Source organism: Hibiscus syriacus, unplaced genomic scaffold (assembly GCF_006381635.1).
Source record: "Hibiscus syriacus cultivar Baekdansim isolate YM2019G1 unplaced genomic scaffold, ASM638163v2 tig00116968_pilon, whole genome shotgun sequence".
NCBI classification, from domain to species: Eukaryota; Viridiplantae; Streptophyta; class Magnoliopsida; order Malvales; family Malvaceae; genus Hibiscus; species Hibiscus syriacus.
The window spans coordinates 229,544-242,106 of NW_024063492.1; the positions used below are offsets into that span (position 1 = coordinate 229,544).

The 12,563-nt window shown below is 38.4% G+C and overlaps 1 pseudogene; it reads right to left on the minus strand.

Annotated features, from left to right (window-relative positions):
• Positions 1-343: 343 nt before the first annotated feature.
• LOC120191385 lies at positions 344-1,952 on the minus strand (annotated as a pseudogene).
• Positions 1,953-12,563: the final 10,611 nt, after the last annotated feature.

Below are 12,563 nucleotides of genomic sequence, written 5' to 3' on the forward strand. Positions count from 1 at the left end.
ACCCCCACCTCATTTTTTTAGTAAATGGTACCAAAAGCATGGTTGTACGTATCAGTCATTAATGGAGTAACCAGAGAAAGCGCTTGAGAAGTTGGCAATGATGCAGCTATAGCCAGATTTACACAGGCTCTCAGTTTTCTTTTCTTCTCTTGGAACTGAAAAGAAAGTTACGAGGACACTGTCCATCTCTCTCCTGCATTAATGCAAGCACATATGTAACTGGAACATACAGACATCAGAATCATGAATAAAGGGAGAAGAAAAAGAGTATGAGCAATAATAAATTGCACCAATGGAAAACTGAATAAACATCAAAGAGAAAAGATTGGTGTTGAGGTTTTGAACTTTCAACTTCACTCTAACCAAAACCCTCCTGCATTTATGTGGCTAGGTAGTGGGGAACAACATATTACCCACATTAAATTTATATACACCGTCACAAGCACCCCTACACACGCAAAATATCCTTCAACAATATCATCAGACTCTAAGAGATAAACAAAGACAATTAATATAGAAAAAAACTAAAAAAAAAGTTGAAAAATGGAAGCTAGAATATTCTTGAATGGTTATATGAAACTAACATGCAGGAGGCATAAGGTTCAGCCGTAAATCATCTTTTTCCAACACCAGACGTGCTTTGGTAGTCTCCGTGTTAGTTGCACCATACTCCGGGTGCACCCTCTTCTTGGACTGTAAGGGTACACCAAAGAGCTTGGTTTTGCAACTGTTGCTACATGCTTCTTCAAGAATCGTCAAGGAACTTTGTGAGGTAGCAGTTGTAGAGTTCAAAACCTGCATTCGGGACAAGGTACTATTTGGATAATAATGGCCAAGATGATGATTCGAAGGCTTTTGCAATAATGAACTATTATTGGTGGTATTAATGACCGGAGGAGGAAAGGATGAAGGAGGGCCATAAAGAAGCATGGAAGGGGATATGAATTGCTAGGAGTGACGGGCTTAACATGGTTTTGAACAATAGATAATATCACTATAGAGCTTTTTCATATGGGCAAGTTCAGACACTAGCACACTGTTTCTTTTTCTCAGCTTCTCATTGTCCTCTGATAAAGCTGTGACCGAGCAGCTGTTATAGCCTCCAACCCCACCGACACCAACAACTGAGATTACAATGTCCCCTCCTGGTGAAGAAACAGGTGGCGAGTCACACCATTGGCTTGTTCATCTGAGTCTGGTGGAGAAATGCTGACTCGGGTAGGAAATGGAAAGAAACTCGGGGCATTAAGCAATTGAGAATGTGGCGGGTGGTGGTGATGATGGTTTATCCCCACTTGCGGTTGCGCAGTCTTTCTTCTATGGATCTCACAGAGCAAGTGTTTTTCACCTTTCTTAAAGAACTCGTTGGCAAACTCCCATCTGTCCGGTACAATCTTCCTAAAACCCTAGTTTTCATTAACAAAATAGTAATAAAAACAAAACCCAGATCAGTAAAATAACTGAAAAGCCAAAGATTTTAGAAACAATAAAAAGAGATAAAGATTGAGCTTTTATACATAAGTATTGAGCTGTCTGACAAAGCTAGAGAAATTGTTGTGCTTGAAGTAATTGGGAAGGAGATCACGAGCAAACTCAGGAGGTCTCCAAACAACAAAAGTGGTATCATCTTCACCCCATGAAACTATGTGGTCGTGGTGGGATCATCGACTAGTTGGTAGGTTTTGGTGAGGAAGGGTGCCGGCACTGATTTATGAGAGTCGAGGGATAGTAATATCCCTTCACAATTATCAAGCATCAAAGCCATGGAAAGATGAAAAAAAAGTAGTGAAAGAGAAGGAAAAGCAAGGAGAGAGATGTTTAGAGGGAGATAGTAGGGGTTTTGGAGAAGACGATCAGGTCAGATCAGATATTGGAAGGGTAGATCCTTGGGTGGGATAAAATGTTTGGGAAAAGGGGTTACTGTAAAGAAGCGGCTGTTGCTTTTTGGCTGTATTAATTCTTTTCTTTGCAATATTTAATGTGTGTTGTTTTTGGGGGTGAGTATTAGTATATATATTTTTTGTTTCCCTCCTCGGTTATGGTGTGAGCGAGAATATGTGTCTTATGTCTGTCTAGGACAGTTAAATAAGCGCCTTCCAAGACAAACCCGTGACCCTCCTCCTCTCTTAAAATCAGGCACAGGGAGGATGGCTGGTTGCAGTGCGTCTTTGGGAATTGACAATGAAACCCTTCCCTTTAACGCAGTAAATAGAAATATAACCGTATCATGAAATAGTCAACAGGTCCTCAATAGCCCAGAAGCATCGTCTTTTGGTGTCTTTCGCATTGGGTAATATGGTCAAGGGAAAGGTGGTTTCACTTCATGTCAAAACGAGGGTCCTCTTTTCCATTTTGTTGCTTAGCTTTCGCTGTTTTATCAACAAAACAAAGCAAAAGACACGGTCGTATTTAGAATCCCATGATTTTCCTATACGATATAGCCATATAGGGCTCTCTAGCATTGCTCTTTTGTTTCTCTTCTTTGCTGTCCTAATATTCCAAACTTCAACATGTAAAGGTAAACATGCCCTCTGGATGTAGCCGCTAGCCAGCTACTATTTTTTTATTACTTTTGCTGACTAATTAACTCACAACTGTATAAACTGTAGCCAGGCTGATGTTTCTTCCCGTTGAGCCGGACCAACTTTCTTTGCTGATGTTTCTTTCAGGAGATTGAATTATTGGCTCTAAAAGTTTTCATCGAATAACTGAAGACATCACAGCTTTCCTTTTCTTCCTTGTAATCTTCCAATAAATATTTGTTTATATGCTTACATTTGGAAACAGCATGCTTAGAGACATTCAGTATCCTGGAATGATAAAATATACTTAGTTTATACCATAGGGAAAAAAGCAGAAATGGAAAGGATTATAGGCTGTCCCTTGTTCCCATATGTAATGGGGTAAGGGGGAGGTAAGATAGTAGGCTGCCCCTAACATTAGGTTGAGAGCAGCTTCCGTAAGAGACCTCCAAATTATGAAATGTCCTCCATGATACTCGATCCCACGACCTCAAGGTTAAGAACCTTGTGCTCTACCAACTGAGCTGGATGGTTATTTCAGAAATGGAAAGGATAATTAATATATAAAGGAAAAGGGTGGTCTAGGATTTTACTCCATCAAAACAAAGATTGCATGAAAACCATATCAGCAACGAGTGGAGAGTGAGGGATCCTATAAAAGTGAGGAATGGATTCAGTGAAGGGTGAAGGAAAGTAACAACATCTGGGGCATCCAATGGTTCAAAGTGAAAAAAAAAATGATTTCTAATTATTTCACATAGATACTCAACTGATAATGCCAATGATTCTCATAATTGGAAAAACAAAGTAAAAATCTGCCATACCTCCACCGCCCTCTTTACATTTCCTTTGTGGAAGAAGAGTGTACTTTCCACTCTCAGTAAAGGAGATTTTCCCTCCGGTTAATCCTAACTTAATATCTGTATTTTTTTAATTTGAAAGCAAAAGTGAAAATTTAAAAAATAAAAAATTAAATACAAATTTCAAATTATATAATATGTATAAAACCATAACAACATATTTTAACAAATTTGAACCACATTTAGAAAGTAAAGCCCTTTTCAATAATTTTTATGGATTTTTATTTATTTATTTCTAAAATTTACTTTCTAAAGACCATAATTAGTCGGTGCAAAGTAAATCCCGTACTATATAGACTAGATTTTTATCCCTTTTTTGGGGTGGTTGTTTTGTTTGCTACCTCCTCCGTAACAGTTTCTAATAAAAAATAAATAAAGTAAATATACGAACAAGAAATTAAACAAAAAAGATTTAGCCAGAACGATGGCAGGAAGAATCAATGTGAGCTTCGAGTCCCGATAATCAATTTGTAATGTTGATGAAATTCTTTGCATGTTGTAGCCATTGTCGTGATTCCTGTTTTGTTCATTTCTTAGATATCATAAAATACCACCACTCTTCATCTTTCATACGCGTTTCTGGAAATTGTTTGCAGACCTCGGTCTCTCTGCTACAGTAACCTTATCCTTTAAAGTTTGCATACCATCATAAGATCAAAATTAAGTAAAAGAAGTGTCTCCTTTGATTAACCTAATCATGTAATTAATTCATGGTGGGGAACTCTGGAACGTGAGATGTAAAAGAAAATGGGTCCTCTCTCCCATCGATGAAAATGAATAGTGTTTTGGGACAAGGAACAGAAGGAAAGATTTTTTTTGAATAAATGATGATGTAAAAGAAGGTGAAAACTGGGAATGAAATCAAAATTTGTTTGCATTAAGACATTCATCATATACGAGTGTGGGAGTAGGGTCCCATGAAATCAATAGTATGTGGAAATCTAGAGAGGAAAAGCTCATCTTTTTCACTTTCTTCTCTTCAAAACAAGTTGTCAGCAACTTAGACACAGATCCTACCGAGCCCACCATTATCACTGCCAAAATCTCTCTCTCTCTCTCTCTCACACACACACACACACATACCCTATTCCCAAACTGTTTAAGGAGCCAAGAAGATTCGATTCTAATTTCCAAAACGCAGTGAAAGTGAAACCCACCACACTCCTGACCCCACCTGTCTCTCTCTCTCTCTCTCTCTCACATGACCACCGCCGATTCACTTCCCAAAATACTGCAATAATATATGTATAATACAGTAGGTTTACGATATTTAAAAAGTGGGTTTGAATGAATATGGGAATTTCAAGGAGAGACAGATTAAAACACAGAGCGAATACGTTAAAACCCTACTGATATAACTCTTGTTATTTTATGGGGGAAAATGGCTGATGGCTAGGTTTTGGGATAAATAAAGCTTAGAGGGATAGGGCGTATTATTATATTTGATCTTCTTCTTCTAACACTTGTTTTTCTATTTATAAAACTGAAGAAAAGGAAAAGAATCAAAATCTGTATTCTATACGACAAGGACAAGCTACACGGTTCTTTCTTCTGTCTCTTCTTGTACACTCTTTTGTCTCTTTCACTGTCTCTTTTCCTCAGCAGAAGCGACGGAGAGAGAGAGAGGGAGAGACATATAAGACAAACCCCATATGCCAATTTGCACATTCAAATTAATTAATGCTATATATTTAACTGGAACAAGTATAGCACTATCTGTTATTGTTATTAGCAAATCTGTAAAAAAAATTGAACTCAAAACATGTACAATGGTCAAAATAGGCGAAGGCAGGGATTGAAAAGTAGGGAAGGAAGAGTTTTTTTTTTTTTTTTGAGGGGGTTTCACGGGAAATGGCAAAGAGATATAAATGGAGAGCAAACAGGATACGGAACAACGATTGGCATCTCTTTCCTTCTAGAGTCTAGACCACACCAAGATAGCTACTCGATCTGCCTGCTGGGTTTGCCCTGCCTCCTCTCTCTCTATATTGTGTAAGGACTAAACTTTTAGATATATAGACATTGGCACAAACATTCACGAGAGGGGTTTTATGTGCACATACTTCGGTTTGTTGGGCATGATGAGTTGGTCAAGTTCTTAGAGAATACTTACGAGTCCGTAAAGGATCAAGTCTGAGGCGTTCGAGAGAATCAACAAGGGTGTTACATGTTCGATGGGAGAAATTTTGTCAAGGCATGTGGATTCGGACTAAAGACATGTGTGCGCTGATTTCTGTAGGAGAATCGTACGGAGTGTTGGACTTGCCCAGAACCATTAAACCTGGTTCGTTCCTTGGAAGGTTTCATAAAGGACAATATTATCTAATAATTAAGGGGATAAATACTTAATTAGGAATAATGTTGTATTTGAATTCAAATGCCTTAGAGATTGAGTTCTTGATAAGGTATGATTCAATCTAAGTCGTCGATGTATTTTGATCTAGACTGTCAGATCTTGAGAGCCTCAACTATAAATAGAGAACCCCTCCCCTCATTTGTAATCATTCCATCAATTCCATTCCTTCAGAGTAATAAACTCATACATTTACTCTTATTTTCTCTCTAAGCTCATTTATTTCTAGCTTTCTAGCCTTGTCGGCTTGTTCCTCTTTGCGTTGAAGCCTTTGTGGCTTGTGTTACTAAACGTGAGGGCTGAGATAGCCTTGAGAATGATTCATTTTCGAGTTCTTTTGAAGTTCCAAAGTGGTTCAAGTCATGGTGACTTAGGAAGTCCCCACAGTGTTCATGCTTATGAGATTCATTCAACCTTGGAGGCTTGGATTTGCCCCAGTGATGTTTTGTTTTCGCATTGTTGCCTAACCCTAACGGGTTTGTTCGTCGCTTCGTGATCTAGAGACTCACAATGACATGATTAAGGCTAGCTTAAACACTATTTCGACTTGAAAATCATCTAAGTGTCGCACGAATCGACTAATAAAAGTCTAGCCCGTGACAAGTGGTATCAGAACAAGTCAAAGTGTAGGTGTTGTGGATTCAAAAGTGATCCGAGCTTATTTTGTGACAAGAAGCATCATAACGTGTTAAAGGAAGTTGTTGTGGATTCAACGAGTGTTTTAGACAAGTTTTGTGGAAATGGATCGAGACGACACAACAAATATGAGTTGTTCCTACAGAGAATGGCGTGGAGAGCCACAGTGGTGGGATTGAGTTAAGGAAACAAAGTGTGGGAGTTATCTCATGATCGTTGGAGATGAGGATCAAGAACCTTGAAAGCTTAATCGATGAAGCCAAGGAGGTCCAAAAAGTTATGGAGTTCTGTCTTGAACAACTAGATTCTATGATAGAAGGGTTTAAGGACGTAGCACAATAAAGTCTCAACGATTGGACGTCGATAGAGATGAGTAATGCGCTCAGGGTCGAGGTGATGACCTTGAGAGAAGAGATAGATGAGCTCAAGAATGAGCTACTCATGTGCAAAGAAGCACCGAGTGATGATGGTGTGCTCAAGACCTTCGTTGAAGGGCTTAGACTAGGGGCGATGTCTGCCAATGAGCAAGATGACGCCCAGAGTTGTTCAGAAGATGGAACTGTAGCCTAGTCAAGGTGTGAGGTTGCGAGAGTCAAGCCAATGAAAGATGAGTCGTCTAGGCTCATGCTGAAGATAGTGGTGAAAATGGGGGAGACCATGACAAGGGATATTGAATAGATGGAGAAGAAAACTCTTCGAGTAGTCAGGAAGTGGCATCGACTGATCATGGTCGAATAAAGCCATCGGGGAATCATGGCAAGGCCAAGTCCGTGTCAAAAAACAAGGAGAGTATCAAGTCAATTAAATGCTACTTCTGTGATGGTCCTCACTTGATAAGAGGATGTCCCGAGAAGAGTTACCTTACTGCTATTGTCAAAAGAGAAGACAAGTCAGAAAGGGAAGTAGCTAAAGATGGTATGACTATGGGTATCGAAGTAGTCAAGCTAGAAGCAAGGCTCGGTACGAATGCAAGTGGCGCAAGAAAGTCGAGGGTAAATAAACGAGATCCATTGAAGTGTTTCCCATGTCAGGGACCACATAAGGCCAAGAGTTACCCAAATAAAGTAAAGCTCGGCGCCAATGCAAGTGGCGAAATAGAGAAGCCGAGGGTAAATAAGCAAAACCCATTGAAGTGTTTCCAATATGGGGGACCACACAAAGTGCGTGATTGCACAGATGAAGTAAAGCTCGGTGCGAAAGCTAAAGACCAAGTAGAAAAGTCGATGGTAAATAAGTATGAGCAATTGGAGTGTTTCCTGTGTAAAGGTCTACACATGGTGTGTGAATGTCAAAACCGAATCAAATAGTCCAAGAGAAGGAACAAGGCCGATAGTAGTGAGTCTGCCAAGCTTGGTTCAATGATGTTTACTTTTGCCAAGATTAGTCAAAGCCTGAAGCAGAATGGGTTGCCCAAACCCAATATCGCCAAGGAGCTTGCCAAGGATGTTGAGGAGGTAATCGTTGCTATGGAAGCTAGAGTTGGGAAAGGCCAAAAGAGCCTGGGTCATTTGAAGAGCAGTTGAGCCTAGTGCATGCCGAGACTGAGGCATGGTCTAAAATGATAAGTCTTAGCCATGATGGGATGTTGAAAGAGTATGCGAGTTAGTTCAAGGAACTCATGCTCAAAGTCCCAAAATTGACTCAAGAATATGCATTCTTCATCTTCACGGATATATTGAAGCCATGGGTAAATACAGAGATAAAGAAAAGGGGAATCAATGAATTATCTAAAGTATTGATAGCCGTCGATTCCATCATAGAATTTAGAGTCAATAATACGTCCAAGCTGATGTTGAAAGTCATGGGTAGTGGAAAAAGAATATGAGATGAAAGACGGTCTAATGATGAGGAGCAAGGCTCTTCGAGTGATACTTGTTCGAGTGGAGTTTGTTCGAATAGTGAATATTTGAGCAGTGATCGTTCAAGTGTTGGTCACAAGTCTGGAGAAGACATGTGTGAAGTTGGCTCAAGTAAAGGTGGTGTGTGCCTTAAGCATATGGAAATAAATGAGTAAACAGAGGGTCACTGAAGTAAGGGGCCATAAGAGTTGCAAGCTTTCTTGGATAAAGCTGAGTGGTCCGAGAAGATGGGCAACCCCACGATCAAGTTACCCAAGGACATGGGTGAAGATAGGGTCAAAGAGGTTGTAAGACTTGACTCAATGATTTTGAGTTCTGCCATGAGAAGTGGAAGCCGAGAGCAGAATGGGTTGATGTATGTTAACATCAACGTTGCGGGATAATCGAGAGTTGCCTTAGTAGACACAGGGGCAACTGATCTATTCATGTTGTAGAATGTTACCGAAAATCTCGGTTTGAAAGCTGAGCAATCAAAGGGGGCGATAAAGATTATCAATTATGAAGAGGTTCTAATTATTGGAGTGGCAATGAAGATAGAGTTATAAGTTGGTGACTGGAGTAATAAGGAGGACTTTAGGGTTATCCCATTGGATGACTTCGGTTTTGTCATCGGGTTGGGTTTCCTTGATTGTTTAAAGGCTTTTGTCTTTCCGTTTATCGATGTCATGTGCATTTTAGACTCTCGACAACAATGTATTGTTCCTTTGTTTTGAGATAGTAGGGGAGAGACTAAGAGCATGATGACCATTCAGTTTATTGGTGATGTTTTGAGTGAGAGGAATATTGTTTTGGGGACAACCATCGAAGAAACAACCGAGAAGTGTTTGATGGAGTCTAAGCCTTCGAGGGACATGATGGGCGAGAGGTTGCCACCCATGTAAGAGGGTCGAAGTCACACCGGACTTTAAAGAATGAAGTGCTGATATGAGTAGAAGCACCAAACTTAAGGATAAAAATGTTTTGTTGAGTTTGATTTGCCATTGTTGATGAGTGTAGGTCGAGGACCTAACCATTTTTTTGTTGAATTATCAAAGGCTAGAAGGAACATCTGAGACTTTCAGAGTTCTTAGGGACAAATGAGTGTTACTGACGAATCTAAGTTATCGTGTTGTATGTTGTCAGAGTATCCAAGTCTTTGCCAATGGATCAAAAGTATCCTTGTTTGGGTGAATACAAATGGGTAGGATGGATTTCCTACACTCGAGATGTATGTCACAATGTGTTAGATTGTCATAAGACATGGCAGTGTTAACCAATGCAACCAAGCTGATGTGTTTTGTTAGAGCGTCCAAGGTGATTAAGACCAAGTGTTCTCACCTAGTGACGAGGGCGTCGCTAAATCAAGTAGGGGAGAATGTCATGGAATATAATTTTAGATCCATGGAAATTGATACAAATGTTCACAAAAGGGGTTCTATGTGCACAAACTATGGCTTGTTGGGCATGATGAGTTGGCCAGTTCTTGGAGAATGCTTACGAGTCCGTGAAGGATCAAGTCCGAGGCGTCCGAGAGAAGCGACGATGGTGTTACATGTTCGATGGGAGCAATTTTGTCAAGGCTCGTGGATTCAAACCTAGACATATATGCGCTGATTTCTGTAGGAGAATCGTATGGAGTATTAGGCTTGCCCAGAACCATCAGACTTAGCCCGTTCCTTGGAAGGTTCCATAAAGGATAATGTTATGTAATAATTAAGGGGATAAATACTTAATTAGGGATAATGTTGTATTTGAATTCAAATACCATAAATATAGAGTTCTTGATAAGGTAGGATTCAATCTAAGTCATCGATGTATTTTGATCTAGACCGTCGGATCTTGAGGGCCTCAACTATAAATAGAGAGTTCCTCCCCTCATTTGTAATCATTTCATCAATTCCATTCCTTCAGAGTAATAAACTCAGATATTTACTCTTACTTTCTCTTTTAGCTCATTTGTTTCTAGCTTTCTAGCCTTGTCAACTTGTTCCTCTTTGCGTTGAAGCCTTTGTGGCTTGTGTTGCCGAACGTGAGGGCTGAGATGGCCTTAAGAGTGGTTTTATTATGAGTTCTTTCGAAGTTCTAAAGTGATTCAAGTCGTGGTGACTTAGGAAGTCCCCACAGTGCTCGTGCTTATGAGATCCATTCAATCTTGGAGGTTTGGATTAGCCCTAGTGGTGTTTTGCTTCCGCATTGATGACTAAGCCTAATGGATTTGTTCGTCGCTTAGTGAGCCGGAGACTCACAAGGATGTTGTAACACCCTCAACCCGTATCCGACCCGGATACAAGTCTGAGGTGTCACATTGACTTTTCTAACTTTAAACTTTTAACGAAAACCAATGAAATTTAAAGCTTTTATTAAAATAACATTTTCACTGTACACGAGTTAACCAAAACAAGAAAAAACTAATCAGAGCATTTGTAACTACCACTTTTCTTACATGCCAACACACTACATACAACAAAATACCTACTGTGACTTTACTTCTGATCTGATCGCTGAGTAGAGATAGGTTGATCTGCAAATTCCTATTCTTGATTCTCATGCTCTTCGAAACCTACGTGTAAAAACACTTACACGCTAAGTCATAGACTTAGTGAGGCATAATTACATAATAAAGAATTACTAAAATATAAACAGGTCGTCTACTATCCAAACACAATTATACTATCATACCATCATGTATTATACCACATATGAGTCAATATAAATCATAATAATACCATATTAAAATACAATTATATACATCATCGTTATGTCTTATTTAAGCCCATATACACTATTGAGAACCCAAGGTATACGAGTATTATGAGGTTGTGCACACGTATTCTGTCACCACAGCTCAATGAATGTTCCGAAGGACCTATCCAGAGGTCATAAAGATCCTCGGTAACTATCCAGAGGTCATAAAGATCCTCGGTAACTATCCAAAGGTCATAAAGATCCTCGGTAACTATCCAGATGTCATAAAGATCCTCGGTAACTATCCAGAGGTCATAAAGATCCTCGGTAACTGTCCATAGGTCCCGAAGAACCTAGGTAAACTATTTATATGTTCCTTAGAACATAGGTATACTGTCCATATGTCTCAAAAGACATAGGTAGTTCTTCGACTCTTGGCATACCAACTATACTTACAGTTCTCATAACTCATATCATGGCATTGTCTTTTACCTTATTACATATTCATACATCATATCACATTTTTCTTTTTCTATAGCTCTTTATCACATGTTCATATGATCATCTTATTACCTATACCTTTTCATATAACCATTACATAAATACATACATACATACATACATACATACATACATATATACATATATACATACATACATACATACATACATACATACATACATACATACATACATACATACATACATACATACATACATACATACATACATACATACATACATACATACATACATACATGTCATCATTTATGTTTTTATCATACTCCTATAGTATTATCCTTCATCTCTTTTATCTCTTGTTCATTTTTCATCCAATAACTTATATAAATGTATATATATCACGTATACTAGTTCCTAGGTCCCATCACACTAGCATATTTTCATATATTTGTAATCACGTAGTTTATTTTTTTTTCATATAATTCATGTCACCCCTCATATGATTTCATATTCATATTCTATATATTTCATATTCTTTCTTATGTCCTTTTCATACTTCTTATTTCATATTCTTATGAAATCATATTGATCATTTTAACTATTTCACATATTTAACACATTTATCTACCTATTTACACAACTCATATAATATATATATACTGTAACATGTCAATACATATGCTCATTCATACATATAAACCATAACAAACACAGCACACACCCTTCATATACCTAATATAGATATCTCGTAACTCATTCATATATAAGCTCTAATCTGGAAAATAGACTTACCACAATCTGCATAGTATATCCCATAATGTATATGGTATGAATTCATATCATATTTAATAATATTGAATGAATCATGTATCAAGATATTAAATCTAGACTTATCGCAAGTCTAAAACTGAATATACTAACATAATCATGTTATGCACATGCACTCACCTTAGCCTTGTTTGAATTGAATCAATTCTAACCCTTCGATTACTTTGAAGCAAAGTCACGTTCAGTATCTACATAAGCATAATTTTCAAGATGATTATCAGATGCCTAAGTCTTGAAATTAACCTCTAATAGCCTACCAATTTAAGGGATTAATAGTTTAGTCTCTCTTCTTTCTTCTTTTTTTTTCATTATGGGGGAATCGGTTCCCCCCCTGGGGTATCGATTCCCCTCTAGCATTCTGGAAATTCATATTCATTTG